Here is a 10456-nt window from a genome sequence, read left to right as displayed (position 1 = left end):
GTTTCAGGCCAAAAGGGATCAAGCTTCTACATTCAGTTGGTGGTGAATTTGTTTTTTGGAAATCCTATCCCACAGAAGAAAGGATGATCCCTCACTGTGAATGCATTCGTAACTGAGAGCAATGAATTTTTTTTCCAGCAGAGGATAGGAGAGACCATGAGGTTGGGCTGAATGACCTTCTTCAAACATGTTTTGATTTTAAAAAGCATTATCAGTGTCACAGATTCGGCAGACGCAGCTTGAGAATCTTTTGGATTCTGACAAATTGAGTTTCACCCACCTGATTTCCACTAATAGATGCTATATGGCAGTGTTCTTGCTTATCTGGGTCCAATGTTGGAAAGTACCTACCTCAGCTTCCTCACTTCCCACTCCCTTAAGGTGACCATTGACACCGCACTGTTGGCCAGTCAGGACTAGGGGTGTGCCATGATGTCGGAATTACCACCTGTCTGATGAGGCATTACACATTTCTGTTTGTGGGTGTTTGTTTTGCGTGAATTAGCTGCTCTACTTCTCATGCTCCTATGAACAAGTGCACTATTCAGTCCCTTGAGCCTGCTCCCTCGTCCCGCGTGATCATGCTGATCTGATTGATTGCAATTTATAAAGCCATGTTTCCACCTACCCCTGAATCTATCTACCTCTGCCTCAAAAATATTCAGGGAGTCTTCTTCCACCACCTTTTCAAGAAGAGTATCACAAAGACACTCAACCTGTAGGAAACGAAATGGCCCTTGTCTCTGCTTTTATTAGGTAACTCCTGTCATTTAAATATTGTCCCCTCACTCTGGTCACATCACTGATCACTCTCCAAGGAAAATATTCGTAGACATGGAGCATTTTGATGTTGTGAAGAGCCTCGAAATAAGGAACTCTTCAACAGAAAACAACCATGAACCATCAAAAACTGCTGACAAATAAATTTATTGGGAGGTGTGATAGTTCTTTCATACTCAGTCGAGTCAGACATGATTCAGCCACCAAGCGCAGAGGCCCTTGATGGTGTTGGATCTCCAGTCTGACTTGGTTCCAGAAATGCAATTGATCTGTTGGAAGCCAATCAAATTAATTATTCCACAGTTTGCCACAAAGCTCAGGCAAAGACTGGAATGTGATTTGGAAACAGGGACCTGGAATTAATTCAGGTTTGGAGGTCAGGGATGGAATGTGGTTGCTAGGGGTCTAGGATTGACTACAGCACGGTAAGTAAGGAGCCGGGATCAACATCAGCTAAGGGTCTGGGATTCAGTGGAATTTTGGTGGATGTGGACCTCTGATTAACAGGAGGTGAGGCACTTGAGGTAAGGGGCCTAATTAGAAGAATGAAAGGCAATGAGCAGTTCATAACTTTCCCTCCCATTCTCATCTTCCATTTCAGTTGCAAGCGTTGACTTTGTTTCCTGGATGCCCTCTTCACAGTTCTGACGATAAAAGGGGATTGTTTCTGATACTGCTGCTGGTTGGGGCTTTTCAGATAATCCAGAAACTTGTCCCTTTCCTCAGCAGAAACATAACCTTTCAAACACAAGGTATTTGTTTTCTACAGAGCCTTACAACATCTCAGCATCTTCCAAAAACATTTCCAGTTAAAGATTCAGTTTATTTTGATGCACTATCGCTGTTGTAGGATAGGAAACACAACTATATTATGCACAAGAAGATCCAACAGAGCATCATGAGAAAGTACTACATCAGCTGAATTCAGTAATGTTCATTTAGGGACAAACTACCCTGCTTTTTGCATTAGGAGCCCAACAAACTCGTAAGCCCATTTGCAAGGGTGGGCAAGACCTCAATTTAATGTCTTATCGGAGTGATTGTGAAACTGAGGCTGTAATGAACTCTTCATAGAAAACCTCTCCCAGTGTGGCGCTCCCCCGAACTGACCCTCTGACACTGTGGCGCAGCCCCAGAGTTGACCCTCCAACAGTGTGGTGCTTGCCCCCAGAGTTGATCCTCACAATGTCATAGATCTTGGTGATACAGTGGAGTTGAGGGCAGAGCTTATGTTGGTATCAAACTGAAAGCTTGAGGTTGTGCCATAGATAAATAACATCACCCAAAGTGTAAGTGTAGTGGACAAATTGTCTGTAATTCGATATGAAACATTAAGCACCCAACATCATCTGCCATTTGATGCTGTCAACATCCTGCTGGTCTAGACTAGGGGAGTTGCTCTGTAGAATGTCATGATGATGGACAGGTACCTCTGCTGCCCAGTGCTGATGCCCTACAATGGGAAACATCAACTGAATCAATGAAGTTGACTCAACATTAATTACAGATGCCAGATGACAAATGCTGGCCTTGCCAGTGGCAACGACAGCTCATCAAAGATTTTCTTATAAGTTCCAATGGCAGGGTTAAGCTAAAGCTCACTCAGTGACCTTGAGTTAAGGAATTGCCAGGCTCCCAGTTCCATCACATTGACCGTTCACAGCTAATCTACGGTTGATGCCCTCATTGAGTCGCTGCCACATGCACAGTCAGGGAGGGCAGTCTGCGTCACAGGGAGGTGCATGTTCTCAGTTACCAGGAAGTTTCTGCACTGCCGGTGTTTGAACACAGGCTTTGAAGGGGTATTGGGATCTGGCAGAATAGAATATTTGAAGTCGAAGGTTTTATTGACGAGCAGAGAGGACTAGGGGGATGAATGGCCTCCAAACTGCTATCTTCTTTGAGTGAAGGAAACAGCCTCGCCTTCAGAAGTGGACACTGTAGCACGGACGGAGCTATCCTAACACAGCTCGTCATCTCTGGAGGCTGCGGGTGATTGTGTGGCAATCGAGCCTGTTTGATCACTTCTCCCATTGGACAAAGGAGAGGGTTCCCAACTGGCTCATGAATGACAGCAGCGAATGTTCTTACCAGACAAGTCATCCCATTTTGGGAGGGAGGTTGGGAATCTAACTGGATAGATTACTTTTTTGGTTTGGTTTCAATTAAGTGGTCTCTCACTGGAACAGAAACACATACTGCAGTTTTATTTAACAACAAAACAAAAAGAAATTACCAAATGAATAAAGAGAAAATAAAATATCCAATTTATTCACAAGTTCAAAGATCTTTATTTTGTCAATGACTTCAGTAAGAAAAGTAAAAATATAGTTCTATTAATCTCAGAACAGTGCTTTCTACATTGAAATAATATAAAACACTCCTGGTGCAATTTTCAAAACATAATTCACATAATACAGCAGTCTCCCTCTAACACGTTGGTAGGTTTAAAGTACTTGGGACTTCAGTTGTTAAAATAAACTCTGATTGGCTCTAAGAAGAAGCAATCTGCGCTTGACTTACATCATACGTAACTTAAAAAGAAACTAAAGCCTCGGAAACTGCAGCACACCCTCAGCACTGACTCTCCAACCCTGCAGCACTGACCCTCTGACAGTGCAGCACTCCCTCAGTACTGACCCTCTGACAGTGCGGCTCTCCCTCAGTACTGACCCTCTGACAGTGCAGCACTCCCTCAGTACTGACCCTCTGACAGTGCGGCACTCCCTCAGTACTGACCCTCTGACAGTGCGGCACTCCCTCAGTAGTGACCCTCCGACAGTGCGGCACTCCCTCAGTACTGACCCTCTGACAGTGCGGCACTCCCTCAGTACTGACCCTCTGACAGTGCGGCATTCCCTCAGTACTGACCCTCTGACAGCGTGGGACTCCCTCGGTACTAACCCTCTGACAGTGCGGCACTCCCTCAGCGCTGACCCTCTGACAGTGCGGCACTCCCTCAGTACACACCCTCTGACAGTGTATCACTCCCTCAGCACCGACCCTCTGACAGTGCAGCACTCCGTCAGTACTGACCCTGTGACAGTGTTTGACTCCCTCAGTACCAACCCTCTGACAGTGCGGCACTCCCTCAGTGCTGACCCTCTGTCAGTGTGGGACTCCTTCACTCCTGTTAGTTCTCTCCAGCTACAGTCTCTTCAGGCGCTGTTACTGAGAGAGCAATGTGAACAAAATGGGTACTCAGCAACCAGGAAATCATTCTCTGGGAGGAGTCACTCTGAACATAATGAATGGAAATTGCAGGAAGTGTCTTCATGTTTTTGAGGCAGATACGGTTTGAACTCTGATCTGAACAAAGTGTTCATGATAGTCGCTATTAGTGTCCCTCACTCCTCTATGTGAGAGTGCGGATGAGGTAGTGAGAGAGACATGCAGTCAGATGAAGACGGCAAGACAGAGATAGAGGAAGAGGTACTGTGGGAAGAGATTTGAAGAAAGGACAAAGATTTAAGGGGAGACAGCAGACAGCCAGAGGCACTGGAAATGGCACAAAGCAGTGTATGTGACAGAGAGTCACTGTGCAGAAAAAGAGGGCAGTGAGAGACAAAGATAGAGCCAAGCAGAAAATGAGGAAGAATATCTGAGTAACTTAGAAGTTGGAAATAATATTTTCATCTTTTCACTCTCTCTCCCCCACCCGATTTTTCTTCCTGCTTTTGCAATTACCACTCACCCTCTCCACTCTTGCCACCTTCCCCAAACTCTGGATCGTCGGTTGTCTCCCCAGTTCCTGATTCCCTTTCTGCTAATACCCGCATCACTTTACACCAGCGATAAAAGATTGAACTCCAACTTTGCCAAAGACACAGTTGGTGTCTCCTCTTGTTCCTGTCTGACAAGCATAAAAGGTTGAAGGACCTCTGCGCACTCCTGAGTAATAATCTTAGGCTGCATTTGGATTGACATGCAATCATGTACAAATGCCTGGCCCAGGTTGTTAGGGAAACTATTTTCACTGATTGGGGATTCTCGAACTGGGGGCATGATCTGAAAATTAGGGCCAGATCATTCAGGAGAGATGATAGGAAGCACTTCTACACACCACGATGATAGAGGTTTGGAACGCTCTTCCGCAAATGACACCGGAGGATGGATAAGTTGTTAATTATGTACAAATAAACTTGTGTTAAGCAGAAGTATTAAGGGACATGGGCCAAAGGCAGGTAGATGGAGTTAGGCCACAGATCAGCTATGTCAATGAATGGGTGAAGAGGTCTGAGGGCCTGAAAGGCCTACTTCTGTTTCGACGTTCCTTGTTTGTTGTAGGCATGTGACCTCCATCATGAGGTATATATGCCAAAGACTGACAGGGTCAAAATGTTAAAGCACAGAACCCTGTGGCCCAACATATCTGTGCTGTCAGGCTCTTTTTCGGACACCCTCACGGACTTGCTGCAATAACAAGACACTGACCTGTTAGAAAAACACAAATCCTTTATTACCAAAGATAATGGGAACTGCAGATGCTGGAGATTCCAAGATAATAAAATGTGAGGCTGGATGAACACAGCAGGCCAAGCAGCATCTCAGGAGCACAAAAGCTCTCTGATGAAGGGTCTAGGCCCGAAACGTCAGCTTTTGTGCTCCTGAGATGCTGCTTGGCCTGCTGTGTTCATCCAGCCTCACATTTTATTATCCTTTATTACCAAGCAAGTACAAGCTGCGGAGAATCATTGTACTTAACCCGGCACAGAGTGCAGAGTCTTGTAAGCGATTCTCCCTGAGCAGCGGACAGTCCCCGCTTTTTATACTTTACTAAGTGCATAATACATAAAACAATTTCACATTTCACAATGACATGATACATGAAACAATTCTTACAACAGACAAAGACAGGATACAAAACAGTTATTACATCAAGAACATAAAAGACCAGGATATAGTATCAGAGATAATGGGAACTGCAGATGCTGGAGAATCCAGAATAACAAAGTGTGAAGCTGGATGAACACAACAGGCCAAGCAGCATCTCAGGAGCACAAAAGCTGACGTTTCGGGCCAAGACCCTTCATCAGAGACGGGGATGGGGAGAGGGCTCCGAAATAAATAGGGAGAGAGGGGAAGAGAGGAGTTTATGGGTGGGGAGGTGGGGAGGGGATAGGTCAGTCCGGGGAGGACGGACAGGTCAAGGAGATGGGATGAGGTTAGTAGGTAGGAAGTGGAGGTGCGGCTTGAGGTGGGAAGAGGGAATAGGTGAGAAGAAGACAGATTAGGGAGGCAGGGACGAGCTGGGCTGGTTTTGGGATGCAATGGGGGAGGGGGAGATTTTGAAGCTTGCGAAGTTCACATTGTATCGATCGTTCATGAAGTGACTGCTAATGGCAGGAGGCAATTTCCAGTTGTTAACGAGACATTGTAATTTTAAGTTACCGATGTGTCTGGCTGGAACAAAGTCAGTGTCCTGGGCCCTTTGTCAGAGACAGAAGTTACAGACTTCAGAAGTCTCACACCTTTACAAATGTTCTTCACTTAACTTTATTTGAGACAGTTTCCACATATCCCTATGCAGGAAGATAAAGATTTGCACAGTTTAACTCGAATTCTATTCAGACAAACAGGAAGCTTAAGGCAGTGTCTGCATGCCGATGTGTAAGAAGATAAGGAGTTACAAAGTTTTACTCCGAATTCCTAGCTGGACAGGAAGCTTTAGGGCAGTGCCTGCATGCCTATGTGTAAGCAGATAAGGGACATTAATTTATGGAAATATAGAAATCAATGGGATGTTATCCCAATAACATCTCAGTGCCAGTCATCAAGCACCTAATTACATTCTCATCTCATTTCCAGCACTCCCTATACAGCCTTCGCATTTCAAACTTTCACCTCAAAACTGAAGTAAAATATGGGAAATGCATCTTAAGCTTCATTCAAATGTTTTACACTAAAAAAAAATGGAGATACTGAGATAAATCTCCAGAGCTGAAATTAAAAGCACAGCAGCAGAGCTGTGAACTGCCACTGAAAAGAAAACACAGATTCATAGTAAAATTACGGCTCAAATGACGACGACCGCTGCTTTTCCCTGACAGTTCCTGGTCAAACGACTGCAGATATGGGACAAAACTGGGAATTTCAGTCTCTCACAGGAGCTGATTATTGTGTCATGCAGCAGACTAATCTTCTGTCTGTTTGGTGGAGGACCAGCTGACTTCAACAACTGTTGGTGAGATTGTTGAGTGCTTTAAAGCTTTAAGGTGAGTGAAAAACGCCTGCTGTTCACAAGCGGAGAACGAGCCAGTTATCAAGATGTACAGTATGGAAACAGACCCTTCAGTCCAACTCGTCCATGCCGACCAGCTAAATCCATTTGCCAGCCTTTGTCCATAATCCATCTGAACCCTCCCTATTCATGTACCAGCCTCCACCACTTCCTCTGGCAGCTCACTTCATGAAAGATTAGGAAATTCAACACCATCCACCCTTTCCAATGGCAAAGCTGAGGCAGCAATGGAAAACTCCAAAGGAAGAATAAAGAAATTTATTAAATCCTGGACAGATGGATAGAAGGCAATCCTTGAGCGGCCAAAGTCAAATGCCATGTGACACTAGGTTATAGTTTAACAGGCTCATTTGAAGTCATAAGCTTTTAGGCCATTGCTCCTTCATTAGGCATTTGACAAAGGAGCAGTGCTTCAAAAGCTTGTGATTTTAAATAAACCTGTTGGGCTATTATCTGGTGTTGTGTAACTTCTAACTTTGTCCATCCAGCCCAACACCAGCACATCCACATCACAATGCTCAACTGAAATCAGACCGGTGCCCTGTATAAGTTTGTCACATGTTCCCTGCTCTTGTGGTCTATTTATAAAACCTAAAATACTGAATGGTTTCAATAATGGCTCTTCAATGACATGCCCACTCAGTTCTCCCACTCCTGCACACCCTTGTATCTTTATGTCAAAATATTTCAGCCCTCACATATCTCCACATTGAATTTTATCTGCCACCTATCTGGCCACTTCATCAACATGTCAATGTCCTTTTAAAGTTTCACATCATTTTCCCAATAAACCCTACCCTTGAGGCACTTCCTGGTGTTATCCTGGAACAGCTGAGTTTTAATTTTACAATTATCTCCCCCTGTTCTCCATTCCCTCATCAGGGGATCTGAATTGATTCAGTCTAATACTTCTATGATCTTCAGCACCTCAACTGAATCTTCCTTCCTTCCTGCAAACTGACGAGAACCCAAGGTTTTGTTGCCTAATTTCACCTTCTCCACCCCGTTATCATTCTGGTGAATCTGCACCCATTCCCCTTCCTGAGGCCAGATGCACAGGACTGAATGCAGTTGCTCTGGATCAAAACTAACTTTTGTGTCCCACTCCTCAAAATAAAGGGCAACAACATTCTATCATCCTTTCCAAATCTCTTTATTGTACACATCCACTGAGAATGAATGAGTTTTCCATTACTCACTCAGTCTCTGCTTTCTAACATCAAGATATCAGAAGTAAGAGTGGAGGTGGCCAATCAGTGTCTTGAGCCTATTCTGCCATTCAATGTGATCATGATCAATCTAACTGTGGCCTGAACTCCATTTACTTTACTGCTCCCCAGAACCATTGACTCCATTGAAGATCAAACAGTCAAACTCATCCTTGTATGTATTCATATGTATGTGTATGGGATCAGCTGCCAGAGGAAGTAGTGGAGGCTGATAAAATCACCACATTTAAAAAGCATCTGGGTGGGTACATGATTAGGAACGGTTTTACGGGCCAAATGCTGCCAAATGGGAGTAAATTAGCCTGTGGTACTGATGGTGCTCTGGGTTTCATATCCTGACATTTTTGTCTTACTATGAGCTCTCCCTTCCTCTTTCCTGTTTCAGCCTCCACTCTCTCTGGTATTTCCTGACCGGCGTGTCTCCAATTCCTGGCTTTTTGGACTCTGTGCTTGACGGATATGTGGACAAGGTCCAGTTTATTAAGTAGGACAGTGATTGGAAGCAACCGATCCCCGGGAAGCAGTGGATGGTGGAGAGCAAGGGACAGGATTCCTAAGAGCAGAAGATGATGCTCGCACAGAAGCAGTAGCTGTATTTCCAAGGTCGTATTCCAAAGCTCATGTGCCGGACCCACCAGGGCTTTGCTGGCCCTTCCCGGGGACTCATCCTACAGGAGTGGGGGGAGGCCAGGATTGGCCTAGGATCTGGGAGTCAGATACTGGTGGCAATGGGCTCAGTTATCTGTTGTGCCTGAACCTGATTGCCTGTGCTTGTAGTGGGTGAAGGTTCAGTGTGTCTGATTGGCAACTTGTATTTTTGATGGACAGGGATCAATACCTACCAAATGATGACTGGTTTTGACCTAAGGAGTGATGGGACGACAATTGGGTTCAATCAGTATGGATGGGATGGACAAGATTTGCTGAGCTTCGATAAGGATCACATGGTGTGGGTACACCAGTCCTTTGGGGGGAGAGCGCCAAAAACAGGTGCGACCATGAGTGTGTGAATAATCAGCAGTGGAAGCATTACCTGGAGGTGGTGTGTGTCGAGTGGCTGAGGAAGTACTTGGATTACGGACAGAGGGAGCTGGATGGGTGGGAGTGAAGGCGTGTGGGTGAGTGAGGGGGTGGGGAGGGATGGAGAGTCGATGAGTGAAGGGGAAGGGTGGGAGTGTGGATGAGTGAGAGGGGAGAGAGGGCAAGCAAGCAAGTGAGGGGAAGGCAAGCAAGTGAAGGGGGACGGCAGACGGGTGAGCCAGAGGAAGGGGATGGCGAGTGAGGGGCAGGACAGGCGGGTGAGCCAGAGGAAGGGGAGGTCAAGTGAAGGGGAGGAGAGGCGGGCGAGCGAGTGAGGGGGCAGGCGGGCAAGTAAGAGCAGAAAAAGTGAGCAAGTGAAGGGAGAGGGCAGACGGACAAGCGAGAGGGAGGGAAGGTTGAGTGAGGGAGCTGACAGGTGAATGCGGGCGGTGGGGGAGGAGGGCAGTCGAGTCAGGGTGGGTGGGCAACTGATGGGGTAGGGCAGGCGAGCGAGTGGGGGGTGTGGGTGTGCAAGCAAGGGGGGGAGGTGGGTGGGTGAATAAAGGGGGGGCAGGCAGGTGGGCGGGCGGGCAAGCGAGTGAGGAGGGGTTAGAGAGGACACAGACTCAGACCAGGATCGTGGGAGGGAGGGTCATTGCTGAGCTGCTTGACCAGGACACCCGAGGATAGAGAGAGGGCTAATATTAACTGTAAGTGTTGCACAGTGCTCATACCATTGGTAGAGAACAGTGATAAAGACGCTGAATCTAGGGGTGTTACAGTAGGACCTTGCCTAGTTTATACTGGAGGATGATGCTACTCCAGCATCTTAAATATCCAGGAACGCTATAAAATTAAGGTACATGGTATAACATCCGGTGTTAGTGTGACAGAACCCGCTCTATCCTTCCAATCCTGTAGTGATTGGAATCAGGACCAGGTAGATCTCAGAGAATATGAAAGAAAAACTGAAAGTACTGCGGAAATCAGGAACAAAAATAGAAGTTGCCGGAAAACCTCAGCAAGCCTGGCAGCATCTGTGAAGAAAATAAATCAGAGTTAAGGTTTCACGTCCAGTGAGGACATTCTGAGGAAGTGCCACTGGACCCGAAACCTTAACTCTGATTTATTCCTCACAGATGCTGCCAGACCTGCTGAGCTTTTCCAGCAACTTCTGTTTTTGTTC

At 46.0% G+C, this 10456-nt stretch overlaps 1 pseudogene; it reads left to right on the top strand.

Annotated features, from left to right (window-relative positions):
- LOC125446415 (E3 ubiquitin-protein ligase BRE1A-like) overlaps positions 1–9358 on the top strand; it is a 40866-nt pseudogene extending 31508 nt beyond the window's left edge.
- The last annotated feature ends 1098 nt before the right edge of the window (positions 9359–10456 follow it).

The sequence above is a fragment of the Stegostoma tigrinum genome, chromosome 34 (assembly GCF_030684315.1).
Source record: "Stegostoma tigrinum isolate sSteTig4 chromosome 34, sSteTig4.hap1, whole genome shotgun sequence".
Classification (NCBI taxonomy): Eukaryota; Metazoa; Chordata; class Chondrichthyes; order Orectolobiformes; family Stegostomatidae; genus Stegostoma; species Stegostoma tigrinum.
The sequence above is the reverse complement of the archived record's forward strand: the minus strand, read 5'-3'. Positions and strand labels throughout refer to the sequence as shown.